The following is a 14,608-nucleotide window of genomic DNA, read 5'->3' as shown; positions in this document are numbered from 1 at the left end:
TAAAAATTAGGCACTTATCACCAATGAGCCTGAGTTGAAGATTATTTGACCTCACTACTACAAACTAAAAACAACAACAACAATTTATTTTTTCCTTTAGACACTTTTACATTCACACTGAAGTGTGTATAATGTAAAAGGCACAATCAAGGACACTTTCCTCAGTCCCCTTGAAAACTATTTACTCTAATATGTTTTACAGCCCGATGTTTTGCATGTCTTTGGTTGCAGTGCATGACTTTAAACGTCTGCTCTTTATATTTTTTAGGGATGAAAGTTGGATGTTTGGACAGGAACTAGGCCAGCGCCTGAGATTGGCAAGGTGATTTATGCCCATTGATATGGGCTTTAATGAGCCTAAACTGCCAAGTGAGTCAAAAGGCACTTTAACTGGTATTATGGATTAAAAAGGTATGAATTGTAATGCGGTACATCTGACTTTTTATATTTCATTACCGTTTTCTCTCTCCTACACAGGAACAGAGCGCAGTTTATATGAGTTATTCCTCCTCTTTGAAGCTCTGCTCGCACTATTTAATATTCCTTTGGATGTCGAATTTAATAACAACGTCCTTAAGAGTGGCATAATTTCTCTTCACTGCCCGGGTTACCTGATAATGGCATCAGGAAGCAAGATTTATGCCTGGAATTTTATTGATGACTTTTAGTTAAAAAGCGAGAGAGGATTAGGTCTCCGAGGATAAATTCTGCCAAGAGACAAACTAATAATTGCATGTCAACAAGTTTGAGTTTGACGTGATTTATTCCAGTGCTCTGCTGTTGTATGTGATTTAATAAGTGAGGAAGCAGATTGTTGTTGTTTTTTTTCCCTTGATTAACACATATATTAAGTCCACATAGAGAATAACAACAGAATAACAACCCTCCCAAAGGTTACATCAGTTTAAATCCCGTATAAAGGACAGTTTTAACCCTGAAAGAACCACATATAGGAAAACACAGTGATACTTGTTCTTATATGCCTTAATTTTAGGTCTCTGACATGAAAATAAAATACTACATTAATTTATATTAAATAATGTTTTGTAAAGTATATCAGTCTGTATATATTATAGCATAGTCAATAGTATCTTGATGCAGCCTTTATGATGCAAGCTGAGCACAATGCACTCGAATGAAGCGAGTGACGTCACTGTAACGGGTGCATCCAGACAGCTCTTGTTCAAGTCCCTGCTGGGTTAGTTGGCATTTATGTGTGGAGTTTGCATGTTCTCCCCATGTTGGTGTAGGTTTCCTCTGGGGGCAGCAATTTCCCTAAATTGTCTGTAGTGTATGTCTGTAGTGTATGTCTGTAGTGTATTGCCCAGTTGGTGGAATGAACTCCCTAACTGCATCAGAACAGCAGAGTCACTCGCTATTTTCAAGAAACGACTAAAAACTCAACTATTTAGTCTCCACTTCACTTCCTAATCTGCAATTGCCTCTTTGAATATCACACTAACTGTACAAAAAAAAAAAAAAAAAAAAAAAAAAAACTACTAACACTTCCCTTCTTAGACTTTACAGACCTGAAACTTGCCTTTAGTACTTATTCACTGTTGCTCTTAGTTGTGTAAATTGCTTCCTTGTCCTCATTTGTAAGTCGCTTTGGATAAAAGCGTCTGCTAAATGACTAAATGTAAATGTAAATGTAAATGTATGTAAATGAGAGTGTAAGGGTCTTTCCCAGTGATGGGTTGGAAGGGCATCCACTGTGTAAAACATGCTGGATAAGTTGGCGGTTCATTCCACTGGGGCGACCTCAGATTAATAAAGGGCGGTATTAAAGGGAATAAGCCGAAAAGAAAATGAATTTATTAATGCGTACATTACTTTAGAGTTACTTTTGTGTTACTTTTTCTGACCTGCCCAAGATCTCTTTCACAAGTTTTTTTTTTCTTTCTTTTTTAAATAGATGAGTACTGCAATTAACAACACAATTTATAGTCTAAACCTTCATTTAACTTAGAAAAAAACACATCAAACAATATATTTTAGGATAATGTTATCTAAGAACTTCCTGAGCCCAGGGGTCCGTTCTTCGAACGTGGATTACTCAGTTAGCTGGATTTGGATATTGACGATTTGACATGATCCAGGATCGTTTCGTTCTTCAAAGCTGATCCGAGAGTTGTTGTCATAGCAACAGTTCTGCTAGCTCAAACCTGATCGGGAGCAGGTTCAATTCATATAAACAGGATTAGATCGGGTCAGTTCAAGCAAAGATAATACAGAAAGTATGTACCGAATTCTGATATTTTCTTACAGTAGTAGTTATATACACTTGGGAAAATGGTACATATTTTCTTACTATATATATATATAAAGTTATAGTCATTAATAAAATAAATTAAGTTATACATATTAATAAAACATATGCAATCTGCACCCTCGAAATGAAAGTACAAATACTGCCACCTGTTGGTGCAAAGAGAAAACTTATTGATATTAACTTTTTTGATCGCTTTAGTACAAATAGTGTACAATAGAAAAATGCACAATATGTGACTTTTTTAAAGCAATAATACATTTCAGCAGTCATAAACATGTTTTGATAGTTAATATGCCGGTGATTTGATGCTTCACAAAAGTTACAGATGCCTTTACCAATATGAAAACGCTTTTGTAAACATCCAGTTATTCTTTACACCGATTAAAAAACGGCTACTATAATAAAGAAAATCTTTTCTAAATGTAGAACTAAATACATTGATTTGCATTGAAATACATGATGAATACTCTTGACACATGAAAGTGTAAAGCCTGCAGCTCACAACATATGTGAAAGGTTATTGCGTGTCATATTTAACAAACCGTTTACTGCTAATTTGATGTAATTTTGCTCACATGGATAATTGAATATTAATCAGATGATGTCATTACGCTGCTGTGCCGTCAGCCAATCGTTGCACTGCTGATCATGATTTCGAGGATCGATAGATCTGTCCTTCACAACACACGCAGCGATCTCAGATCAGTTTATTCAGACATTTTAATCTGATTCGCGAACTCGTTTGAAGAACCAAATTAGCGAGAGATCAGTTATCACGATGAACAGATCCAGGATCTGCCAAATAATCTTAGATAATTTAAGCGAGGTATGAAGAACGGACCCCAGAGCTCTACATGCCGTGTACACACTCTAAGCCCGGATAAGTTGAGTTTAATTAAAAAAATAAGAGGAAACTGGTTGTCCTAAATTTTTAAAGTAATGTATACTTTAAAAACTTGAGTGAGCTCTACTTAAAACATAAGAGTTGTTCTAGTATGTACTATACGTAGAATATACAGACATATTACCTCTATAAATTAATAAAATACAATAATTTACCGTAAAATGAGAAATTACTTTTACGGTTTGTACCGTGTTTTTAACGGTAAAGTACTGGCAACCACATCACCCGTTTTTTTTTTTTTACCGTAAATTTAACAGATTTATTTTTTACAGTGTAGTCTCTAGTGTTGATTTCTGCTAAAACCTTGCAGTGAATTGTATGTATAGTTCTACACTACATTGTAAAACTAAACCATTGGGCCTTTGGGGCAGCAGAAATTCAGTGATTTATTAAATTTATATTCAATTATTTCACCATGGTAAATAAAATGTTGCATAAGTATGCATAAATTCATAATCTGCACTGGTCAGAATAAATGCTGATGATGTCTCATGTGTTCATATCCTCTTAAACCTTGCTGTGAAATGTATGTCCAGTTCTACATTTCCCACAATGTAGCAAGAGGCTTGTTGATTTCTAGTGAATGCATGGCGTGCAGATTGTGAATCGACTGTCTACCTAATCCATTTTGTAGTTGAATTTAGCAAGTCCCCGCCTCGTGGTAGGACTCGTCTCTTAATTTCAGCCACCGTGGAGAAAGGCCTCAGCTTGAGTAGCATCTGTTTGCAGAGCCGCAGCAGGGGAGCATCTAAAACGCAAGGTTCACTTCATCTGAGAGAGTCGCACGGCCCTCACAACGCGTCCTTAATATGATCACACACTGTTACCTCAGTCTCCTCTGCTTCCCCAGCAGGGCTTCTGCTTTGTTTTACCACTATTTCACTTTACACCCAACGTGACGAGCCCAGCTCCCTTTGAATTAACTCTCCGCTTTGCTGCCTGCCATCAGGAAACACTGCACCCCAATGTGTGGCTCTTCAGGCAGAGACAAAGAGCCGACAGAAAACGAAATAGCAGAGTAAATACAGTACCATCCAGCGTCTGTCAAGCTTTTTCCACTTAACTGAGTCAAGTGATGGTCAATGAGTGCCGTAAAGATCTGGCTGAAGATTCCCGTGACCTCCTCATTGAAGGGTGAGACTCATCTCATGCTAATGTACATCTGGAGATCTGATTGTGTTTCTTTCATGATGTAACTCTAGAAGGCAGTAGAGTTTGTTGATCAGCATTACAGCTTTTCTGTGTGTAAATATAGTGAATATGGTAACATGTCAGTTGATGTACCAATTCCCATTATTACAAATTGACTTGGTAATGCTTTACAATAAGGTTCATTAGTTAATGCATTTACTAACATGAACTAATCATGAACAACACATGTACAGCATTTATTAATCACAATTAAACATTTACTAATGCATTATTAACATACAAGTCCATGGTTGTAACATTAGTTAATGCACCATGAGTTAACATGAACTAACCTTTACTAACATGAATAAATACAGTAGTAAATGTGTTGTTCATTGTTTGTACATGTTAGTAAATGCATTAATTAACATTAACTAATGAACCTTATTGTAAAGTGTGACCATTGACTTATTGATAGATATTAAAGGCAACCCAAGCTCATTCTGGAAACGTAGCCCCGCGTTTCTGGAGACCGCAATTTACGTGGCCGGAGGTACATAAGGCAGCGTTTAGTTTTTTTCGAGCGAACGCTGTGGGGCGGTGTGGCGCCGCTCCGCCCCTCCTCTTCGCGCTCGCCGGCTGACAGCTTGCCTCCGAGTGGAGGGCTTTCCCGGTGCAACTAGTTTGTCCGCTTAGCTCACAGCGTTCCGAAAAATAGGGGCGAGAACGCGGCGGGATCCGAAAACGCAGTCGAAATAGAAGACGAAGGCTTTTGCTTTTTTTTTTTTTTCTGGACGGCTTTTGCGAACCGTCGCTCGGGTTTAGGGAAGGAGGAGGAGGAGGAGGAGGGCAGCCGAGTCGGCCGATCCGGCGGCTTTTTGCGCGAGAACGGCGCGGGGGCGAACGGCGCACGCTCCCGAGGGGCGCCCGAGACGGGAAAAAGCGCCCGGATCCGTGAAAACAAAAACCGCTCGAATACATACCTCCCGCGACGTAAATCGCGGTCCACAGAAACCTCCGCGGGGCTACGTTTCCACAATGAGCCCGGGTTAATTAAAGCCCTATCCCAATTTTATTTGTGTACCCCTACCTCTTCCCCTTGGCCCTTACAACCGAGGGTGAAGGGGAAGGGCTTCAAAATTTACTTCTGAGAATTGGGACAGCACTATATCACCTGCACATGTCATCCTTTGTCATCGCAATCTCAGAGCTTTATATGAGATCAGACGATCGTGACTGCTGTAGTGATTCAAGTTGTGTTATTTTTTATTATTTATTTTTAAGAAATCACTGAAGGCATTTATTGTTATCATAACGATCTAATTTGGCAATAAGATCGTAACTGCACTGTGTATTTACACAGTAGCCATATTCATCAATGTAAACGCACCAAAAACAACATTAACATTACAGCAGACACTGTAAAAAGCTCATTCTCAGCAACTAGATATTACTGACAGGGTATTCCAGTGTCTGAATGTTGTGGGACTGCTGTACAGAAGTTATTATCAGGGATTATAGATCCTGAAATTTAACAGTTTTTATTTTATTTATTTAATTTTTTTTAAACCTTCCTGTCGTGTTCGGGTCAAATCTGACCGGTTTACAACTTAAATCAATCATAAATATTGTGCTTTACTTCTGATTGCCTCAAGGCCTTGGGATATCCTCCACACTGTGCATTTTAATATATATAAAAGTGATGATCATCTCTTGCAATGAATTTTGAGTGTTTTAATCAACCTTGTTACACCTGTGGTGTTCCCGGTCAAAAGTGCCCGCCGTAGGAAATAAATGGGTATCCAGGCCATATTCCCACCCACCCACCCACCCACTCACTCACTCACTCACTCACTCACTCACTCACTCACTCACTCACTCACTCACTCACTCACTCACACACTCACTCACTCACTCACCCACCCACCCACCCACCCACCCACCCACCCACCCACCCACCCACTCACTCACTCACTCACTCACTCACTCACTCACTCACTCACTCACTCACTCACTCACTCACTCACTCACTCACTCACTCACTCACTCACTCACTCACTCACTCACTCACTCACTCACTCACTCACTCACTCACTCACTCACTCACTCACTCACTCACTCACTCACTCACAGGGCAAGGCAGTGGCGCAGTAGGTAGTGCTGTTGCCTCACAGCAAGAAGGTCACTGGTTCGAATCTTGGCTCAGTTTGGTGTTTCTGTGTGGAGTTTGCATGTTCTCTCTGCCTTTGCGTGGGTTTCCTCCGGGTGCTCCGGTTTCCCCCACAGTCCAAAGACATGCGGTACAGGTGAATTGGGTAGGCTAAATTGTCTGTAGTGTATGAGTGTGTGTGTGGATGTTTCCCAGAGATGGGTTACGGCTTGAAGGGCATCCGCTGCGTAAAATCTTGCTAAATAAGTTGGCGGTTCATTCCCCTGTGGTGACCCCGGATTAATAAAGGGACTAAGCCGACAAGAAAATGAATGAATGAATGAAAATGACCAAAAGTATAACGAGTGCTAGTTCTTTGTCCATGCTCACCGTCTATACCCTCAGTCACTATTCCCTATATTAGTACACATGAAGGACTGAAAATACGATCACTCAGAACGCAGGAAAGGATAGCATTGTGTTTTGCTTTGCTGGTTGATAAATCATTTAGATGGATTAAAATTTCTGTTTCTTTGGTCAGACCTAGTGATAGTTATTTTAGCAAGCTGTTTATTAGTAATAAAAAAGTATTTTGATTTTCGTCATCTATTGTTTCTTTTGTACTATATTTTCAGCGCCTATTTTTATTTTCATTGCAGTTAATTTATGTCAAATTCTGTCAAATTATGGTAAACACTACTTTAAGACATTGTTCACAGCTAAAGAATGTTAAATAAAGATTTGGTGGAGAATTTTTTTTTTTTGTGTGTGTGTGCTAATATAAGAGCAGTTAAAACAGGCCGGTCAGTTTTGACTGGGAACACAAAAGTAAGGGGCAAGATGTGAACATGACAGGAGGGTTAAAGCATGACGGTTAAACATGAACGCGGTTATGAATACATTAAAACGTGTTTGTTTGTCGTAAAAATTTGTAGCAATGACAAAAATACTAATTTGTGGATCTCCTTACTTCAGGGTTTAGCAATACTGTGGCTGGTGTATTCGGGGAAATTTTCTTACCCCTTGCTTTCAAGTGTGGTCCTGAAAAATCTTCATTGGAAGGGCTATTTACCCCCTCCCCTTAGCCCTACGTCTTCAAGCTAAAGAAAATTGGGACACCCCCACCCCTTGGTAAGGGGAAGGGCTAAAGGGTAGAATTGGGATTGAGCCTGACTGTTTATAAGCACTTACAAAGTATGATCTTTTTTACAATCCTAATCCTATCAGGGAAGTCATCACATCAGTTGAAGTTGTGAATTATTAATTATTATAGCTATAGATAGAGCAATTTAAAGTGATTAAAATAATAATAATAATAATAATAATAATAATAATAATAATAATAATAATAATAATAATAATAATAAAATCAGTTTCATATTTAAATTAGGATGGCTTCTTTGAAATCCTCTAGTTACTTGTGGGTTTGGATAACACTGGTTTGTAATGTACAGTATTTTGGTGATTATGCTTCTATTGAGATTACTTGTATATTATTATATGAGAAGTGCATTTACATTTAGTCATTTAGCAGATGCTTCTATCCAAAGCGACTTACAAATGAGGACAAGGAAGCAATTTACACAACTATAAGAGCAACAATGAATAAGTGCTGTAGGCAAGTTTCAGGTCTGTAAAGAAAGTGTAAGAAGCAAAACATTAGTCATTTTTAATTTTTATTTTTTATTTATTTATTTTTTTTGTAGTTAGTGGAGGAGTCAGAAAGGGAATTGCATGTTAGTAAGGAAAGTGGACTACATACTACATAGTTGAGTTTTTAGTCGTTTTTATATATAAATATATATATATATATATATATATATATATATATATATATATATATATATATATATATATATATATATATATATATATATATATATATATATGTTAAATGCCATCAACATGCAAATAAAAATTAAGCTAAAATAAATACAAATATAAGATAAAGGGGTAAAGAACAGAAAAAAAAAGTAATTTATGTGGACTTTTGGTCAAAGTATTTATATGACTGATAAAAATGTTATAAGCCATAAATCACCTCCATAAAAAAAAAAAAAAATCAATTGAATTCAGTTTATCTTTATTTCTATAGCACTTTCACCGTGTAGATTGTGTCAAAGCAGCTGAACATGGAAGTTCTAGTATATTGAAATTGTGTCAGTCCAGTCTTCAGAGTTGAAGTTCAGTTCAGTGAGGTTTAATATTCACTGCTGAAAGTCAAAACACTGAACAGCAAATCCATCGATGTGCAGCTCCACAAGTCCCAAACCAAGCAAGCAAGTGGCTACTTTATGCATTATATCGTGCTGAAAAAGCAAAAGATCTCATCAAAGATCTTCATGTTCAAGAGACTGATGTTATGCTAATGTAGTTTTTGGTACAGGCTGCAACTTTTACAACACTGTAATATTTTGTGAATTAATTGTACATAATTTTAAGTATTATTTTGGAACATTTGGTCTGTAATTGGTCTAAAATTAATTACTTACATTGCAAATGTCACAAACAAACTCGCAAAGATAAGAAGAGAATCTCATGTAGGAAAAAAAAAACATTTCAATTGTTAGACTACATGTTTAAAGGACTTTCTAAAAAATTCTCACAGAGATTTAAACTTTTTAAGACTTCTGAAAAACATATTTAATTTTCTTCATGGTAACTCAAAAGCGGTTTTGTGGTCATTGCTGCAGCTTTGAAACCAAGACGATTTTCTTTGAGTGTTGTTTGAGCTGTTCTCTGTATGACGGCCACTGTCTCGCTGTGTTAATATCCTCTGCAATTCATGCTGCACAACAAATTCATTTTCTCCTTGTTCTTCCTCTCATTATATGGGAGCAAAGCAATTAAAATGCCATTTTACCAGCTGAGTAGTAAATTGTTTTACCTTCAGAAACATAGACTCTGTTTAGTAACAGCTCCCGAGGTTTAAAGTGTAGTCTTATCTAAAACAAATGTGATTGAATTAAGATATTGTTTCGGCTGTACTGGGACCAGTTTGTCTAGAGTTTGCTATCATGGTTCACCCCTACTGGTTGATGTGGAACTATAGGTTTTCAAACACAAAAAGTAAATAAACTTACCAATGCACGATCTTTTAACGCCATCAGTGCTGTCATGATACAATTTTCCAGACTGATTGGTTGACTGAATACCTAATTGATGAAATTATGAGGAACCTATTTATGTCCTTATTTGTTTACTTGTTTGCTGTCAGAGAACAAATAAAAAAGTTTACTGACTTACTGTTTTATTTATTTATTTATTTATTTATTTATTTATTTATTTATTTATTTATTTATTTATTTATTTATTTATTTATTTATATATTTAATTATTTAATTATCTATCTGTCTATATATCTATCTATCTATCTATCTATCTATCTATCTATCTATCTATCTATCTATCTATTTATTTATTTATTTATTTTATTTTATTTTATTATTTATTTATTTATTTATTTATTTATTTGTCTATTTATTTATCTATTTGTTCATTTATTTATTTATGTATCTATTCATAATTAATTAATTGATTAATTAATTAATTAATTTTATTTATTTTATTTATCTATTTATCTATTTATTTTGTTTATTTTATTTATCTATTTATTTATTTGTATATATATTTATATATTTATTTATCTATTTATTTATTTATTTTATTTATTTATTTGTTTATATATTTATATATTTATTTATCTATTTGTTCATTTATTTATTTATTTATTTATTTATTTATTTATTTATTTATCTATTAATCTATTAATTAATTAATATATTAATAAATATATTAATTAATATCTATATTAATCTATTAATCTATATTATCTATATTAAATAATCTATAGATTTATTATTTACTAACCAGGGGAACATGTATTTATTTGCTTGCTTGCTAAGGCATGATAAATTGATTGATTGATTAACCATCAATAGACAGATTGGCTGACTGACTAGTTAACTGATTAAATTATGAGGCACTTATGTACTTATTTGTTTACTTGTTTGCTGTCAGAGCATAATTAATTAATTTACTGACTTAAGGTTTATTTATTCATTCATTTTCTTTTCGGCTTAGTCCCTTTATTGGTCTGGGGTCGCCACAGTGGAATGAACCGCCAACTTATCCAGCATATGTTTTACACAGCGGATGTCCTTCCAATTGCAACCCATCTCTGGGAAACATCCATACACACCTATTCACATTCATACACAACGGACAATTTAGCATACCCAGTTCACCTACACCACATATCTTTGGACCGTAGGGGAAACCGGAGCACCCGGAGGAAACCCAAACGAATGCAGGGAGAACATGCAAAAGTATTCCACAAAGAAAAAGACACTCACACTTCTCAAACGATCCTTGGGCTTGGGCACGGTACGAATAGCGGGAGAAGGCCCTAAGTTAAAACAACCCAGCTTTCTGTTTAGAATGTAATATTTACACATGACTGATTATAGACTCTGAGATGAGTATCTGTGTTCATTCACCTGTTAACACTAATATGTCACATTAGCATGCTGTATATCAGACCTCCTAAACCTGCTGCTGTTACAATGAGGATATTGAACAAACTACTATCCAATTAGGAAATCGATGCGTTAATCCAGAAGGGCTCTGACTGATCTCTGCTCCTCCACTATTGATGAAGTACCAGCGCTGTAATCTCCACAACAGTCCTCAAACTTTTTTTTTGGCACTTCTTTAGCCCATCTGCTTCAGAAGCAAACATATCATCAGTAAACATGAGAAGTGAACGGCGGATAGCTAAGCATATGGTAATAGTTTTGTGTAAAGGCGTGCTTTTAATGCGACACACTTCAGCGAGAGTTCCAGTAATGAGACCATCCATCGCTCTCCTTTTTTAGCAGACCAAGTGCTATAGAGTACATAAGCTCAGGGTAGGGTAAAAACATGCAGTGCGGTCTTTTCTTATTTCGATTTGTCTTGGTAGCATGGTGGCTCAATGGTTTGCACCGTGGCCTTACAGCAGAAAGGTTGCCGGTTTGAGTCCCAGCTGGGCCAGTTGGCATTTTTGTGTGAAGTTCGCATCCTCGTGTTGGTGTGGGTTTCCTCCGGGTGCTCTGGTTTCCCACACAGTCCAAACACATGCGTAAAAACAAATTTTGAGAGAATCATGTCATCATGATTGACACGGCGGGCCCAGCATTAGCTTATGCATGATTCACCAATTAGACAATTTCTAGCTTATATTTAGTATGAATAACCAAAGCATCTTACTTTAGTCATCTTCGCCTTGAAGAATTCCCCCTTCCACCCCCTCTCCTCCTCTTTTTTTCCTCTATAGGGCAGCACGATGGCCCAGTGGCTAGCGATGTTGCCTTACAATAATAATGACACTGGTTTGGGTCTTTACCCGGCCAGTTGACATTTCTGTGCGGAGTTCATATTCTCTCCGTGGTTGCATGGGTTTTCATTGCGTTCTCCGGTTTCCTCCCACCAGGCCCGGATTGGCTAATCGGGAGGACCGGGAGAATTCCCGGTGGGTCGGTACGTTTTTTGGCCGCGAGGGCCAGTGTCCCTACACTCAAAAAAAAAATTGTTGAATGAACATGATTTAATCGTGGCACCCTTCATGCATCTAATCCAATCAAGTAAACCTGAACTGCTTTGAACATGTTGTATGAACACAAAGCACATTTGTAGATGAAACATGGTTTCAATATGTCAGTCTAACTTCTTTGCAACTAATTGACTCAAAATGTTGGTATTGTGTTATTCTAATTAAAATGATTATAATTTACTCGATGTAACACTAAAGCTTTACTTCAACAAAATTATGTCTTGTTAAATCAGCTAGTAATTTTTTTGTTCAATATTGTTGTTTAAATTACATTTTTTAAATGACAATACTATGAAGCAAGATTTAAAATTAGGTATTTCAACACAAAAAGGACAGAAAACATGTTATATATATATATATATATATATCTTTTATTATAGCCTTTAGCAGGCACCAATCACATTTAAACAAATTTCTTCTTTAATATTCTGATACAAAATGTTATATAATATCCAAAATTGTAATATGTAATATAAAATGTATAAGAAACATTTAGCCAACAAAATAACCTTGGCTCTTAAGAAAACTGATCCCCAAGCAATACCTGTAGGACGTTAACATCATTTTTTTTTACCAATTGAGTTTAAACAGCTTTCTTCACTTTGATACTCCTATTCAAAATGTAAAAGTATCAAATATATAGGAAACATATAGCCAACAACATAACATGCATAACATTCAAGCTCTTGGGAAAACCAATTCCCAAACTTTGCCGAAAACACGCTGTGATACTTCTTCTTGTTGTTTTCGTATGGTGACATCCAAACGCACTACCGCCACCTACTGATATGCGCGAAGTGACTCTCCAGAGTGAGAGTTGTCGATTTGAAGCGTCTCAGTCTCATTGAATCAACATGTTCTGATCAAATTCATTTGATTATTTCTTGATTCAGTTTCAAATAACATGAATTAATCATTTAACATACGTAAACTTGATTTGTTCTTTTCAATCTGACAAATTTTTATTTTGTAAATCCAATACATGCCTAGTTGATTTTTTTGAGTGTAGCTCCAGAATCTGTTGCTCTCAGCAGTCACACTTTTAAAAATAATTTATTTATTTACTTGACCACAGCCTTCTTATTCATTATTTTACCGCAGCTCTGCTCTTTTTATCTATTTTCTCGTAGCCTCGTGAGCAAGATGCAGCCTGCAGGTTAATGATGATATAAGTCACCATTCAATATACAGTTGTTGCGGTACAGTTGTTAGCACGTTAGGTTATGGCGCCGCCAACTCGGGTTTGATCTTCGTCTGAGTATTTTTATTTTTATTTTTATTGTTAAGACATAATACTGTTAGGGTTGTTGAACATTTGAAGTTCTAAAACAGCTGTTTTCTCAAAAAAAGACGTGATTGTGTCATAAGAAACTGAATTGGAAATGACCTTATTTTAATATAGTCAGTGGTGAACTGAGGTGGGCCGGTGTGAGGCTTGAAACTCCAGGGCTGAAAAAGAGTCCCACTCCGGCCTTGCCTCCCACAGTCTAAAACATGAAACAAGCTGCAGTCACACTGGACTTTTCTCCCCATTGAGTTCCATTCATACACATTGTTACGAATTAAATTAAAAATCCTTAATCAAAAAGAGATGTAACCAAAAACGTAACAAAATAACAGGGATTAAAAATATAACCCCTGGTGCCCCCGCGCTCTCTCTCCCCAACAATATATACCAAAAACACAACCACTAAGAATTAACAAGAAAATATGATTTATTTACAGAAATAAGGAGCAAAAATAACATCAGGAGGGATTCAGCCAAAATAAATGACAGTAAACCAAGCTAACTAAATTAGATTAAACTTCCCTAGAAAACAAATAAAATAAAATACAGAAAACTTGCCTCCCTACTAAAAAACACAGGAGAAAACGAAAATAACAAATAAGGCACCAAACCTCCCTACATGCTCCAAGCCCGACAGGGAGACAGTAAACCGGGTTTCACTCGCCGGTTAAAAATGAACAAAACGGCATCTCAATATACAAGCAAACACTCATGGTATCACGTTCTCCACTGAGTACAAGCTGGGAAATCGAGAGAGAGCGGGGAGCCATCGAACCCATGTTCTCTGCAGGTTTTTATAGCTGCCGCCAATCATGGTCCGTCCCAACGTAATCCGCTGCACCTGCGAATACTTAGAGTGAGAAAGAGAGCGAGAGAAAGAGCGCGAGAGAGAAACCACACACAAGCCTACACTACACTACTCGTAACAACATGAAAAAGCGTCAGACTGAAAACGCAAGTTCATGCGTCAAGTTTCGCTGTTCACTGCGGTGCAAAGTTTAAGCTTGGTGAACTCTGACCTGCGAAATCACATCACTTGACTGCGAGAGACCAATCATGGATCAAAACATGTTCTCTAGATCAGTGTTTCTCAACTGGTGGAACATTTTCAGTAGATCGCGCAGTGTGTTAAAAAAACAACAACAAAAGTTAAATTTTGTACTTATTTTGCTAATACTGGACTTTTATTTTGAAATGTGTGCGCAACAACCCTACCGTTTGACATGTGAAATTTAATTGAATTATTGCAACAAATATGTCAAGCGCAAGTA

The 14,608-nt window shown here is 36.5% G+C and overlaps 1 long non-coding RNA gene across 1 annotated transcript in view; it reads left to right on the top strand.

Moving 5' to 3' along the window:
* LOC141377619 (uncharacterized) overlaps positions 1 to 1,816 on the top strand; it is a 66,895-nt gene extending 65,079 nt beyond the window's left edge. Inside the window, exons 3-4 of the long non-coding RNA XR_012390038.1 lie at positions 269 to 369; positions 478 to 1,816. This is a non-coding gene — a long non-coding RNA (uncharacterized lncRNA). The remainder of the gene's footprint in view (positions 1 to 268; positions 370 to 477) is intronic.
* The last annotated feature ends 12,792 nt before the right edge of the window (positions 1,817 to 14,608 follow it).

Source organism: Danio rerio, chromosome 14 (genome assembly GCF_049306965.1).
Source record: "Danio rerio strain Tuebingen ecotype United States chromosome 14, GRCz12tu, whole genome shotgun sequence".
Classification (NCBI taxonomy): domain Eukaryota; kingdom Metazoa; phylum Chordata; class Actinopteri; order Cypriniformes; family Danionidae; genus Danio; species Danio rerio.
This window is presented reverse-complemented; position numbering and strand designations above follow the sequence as displayed.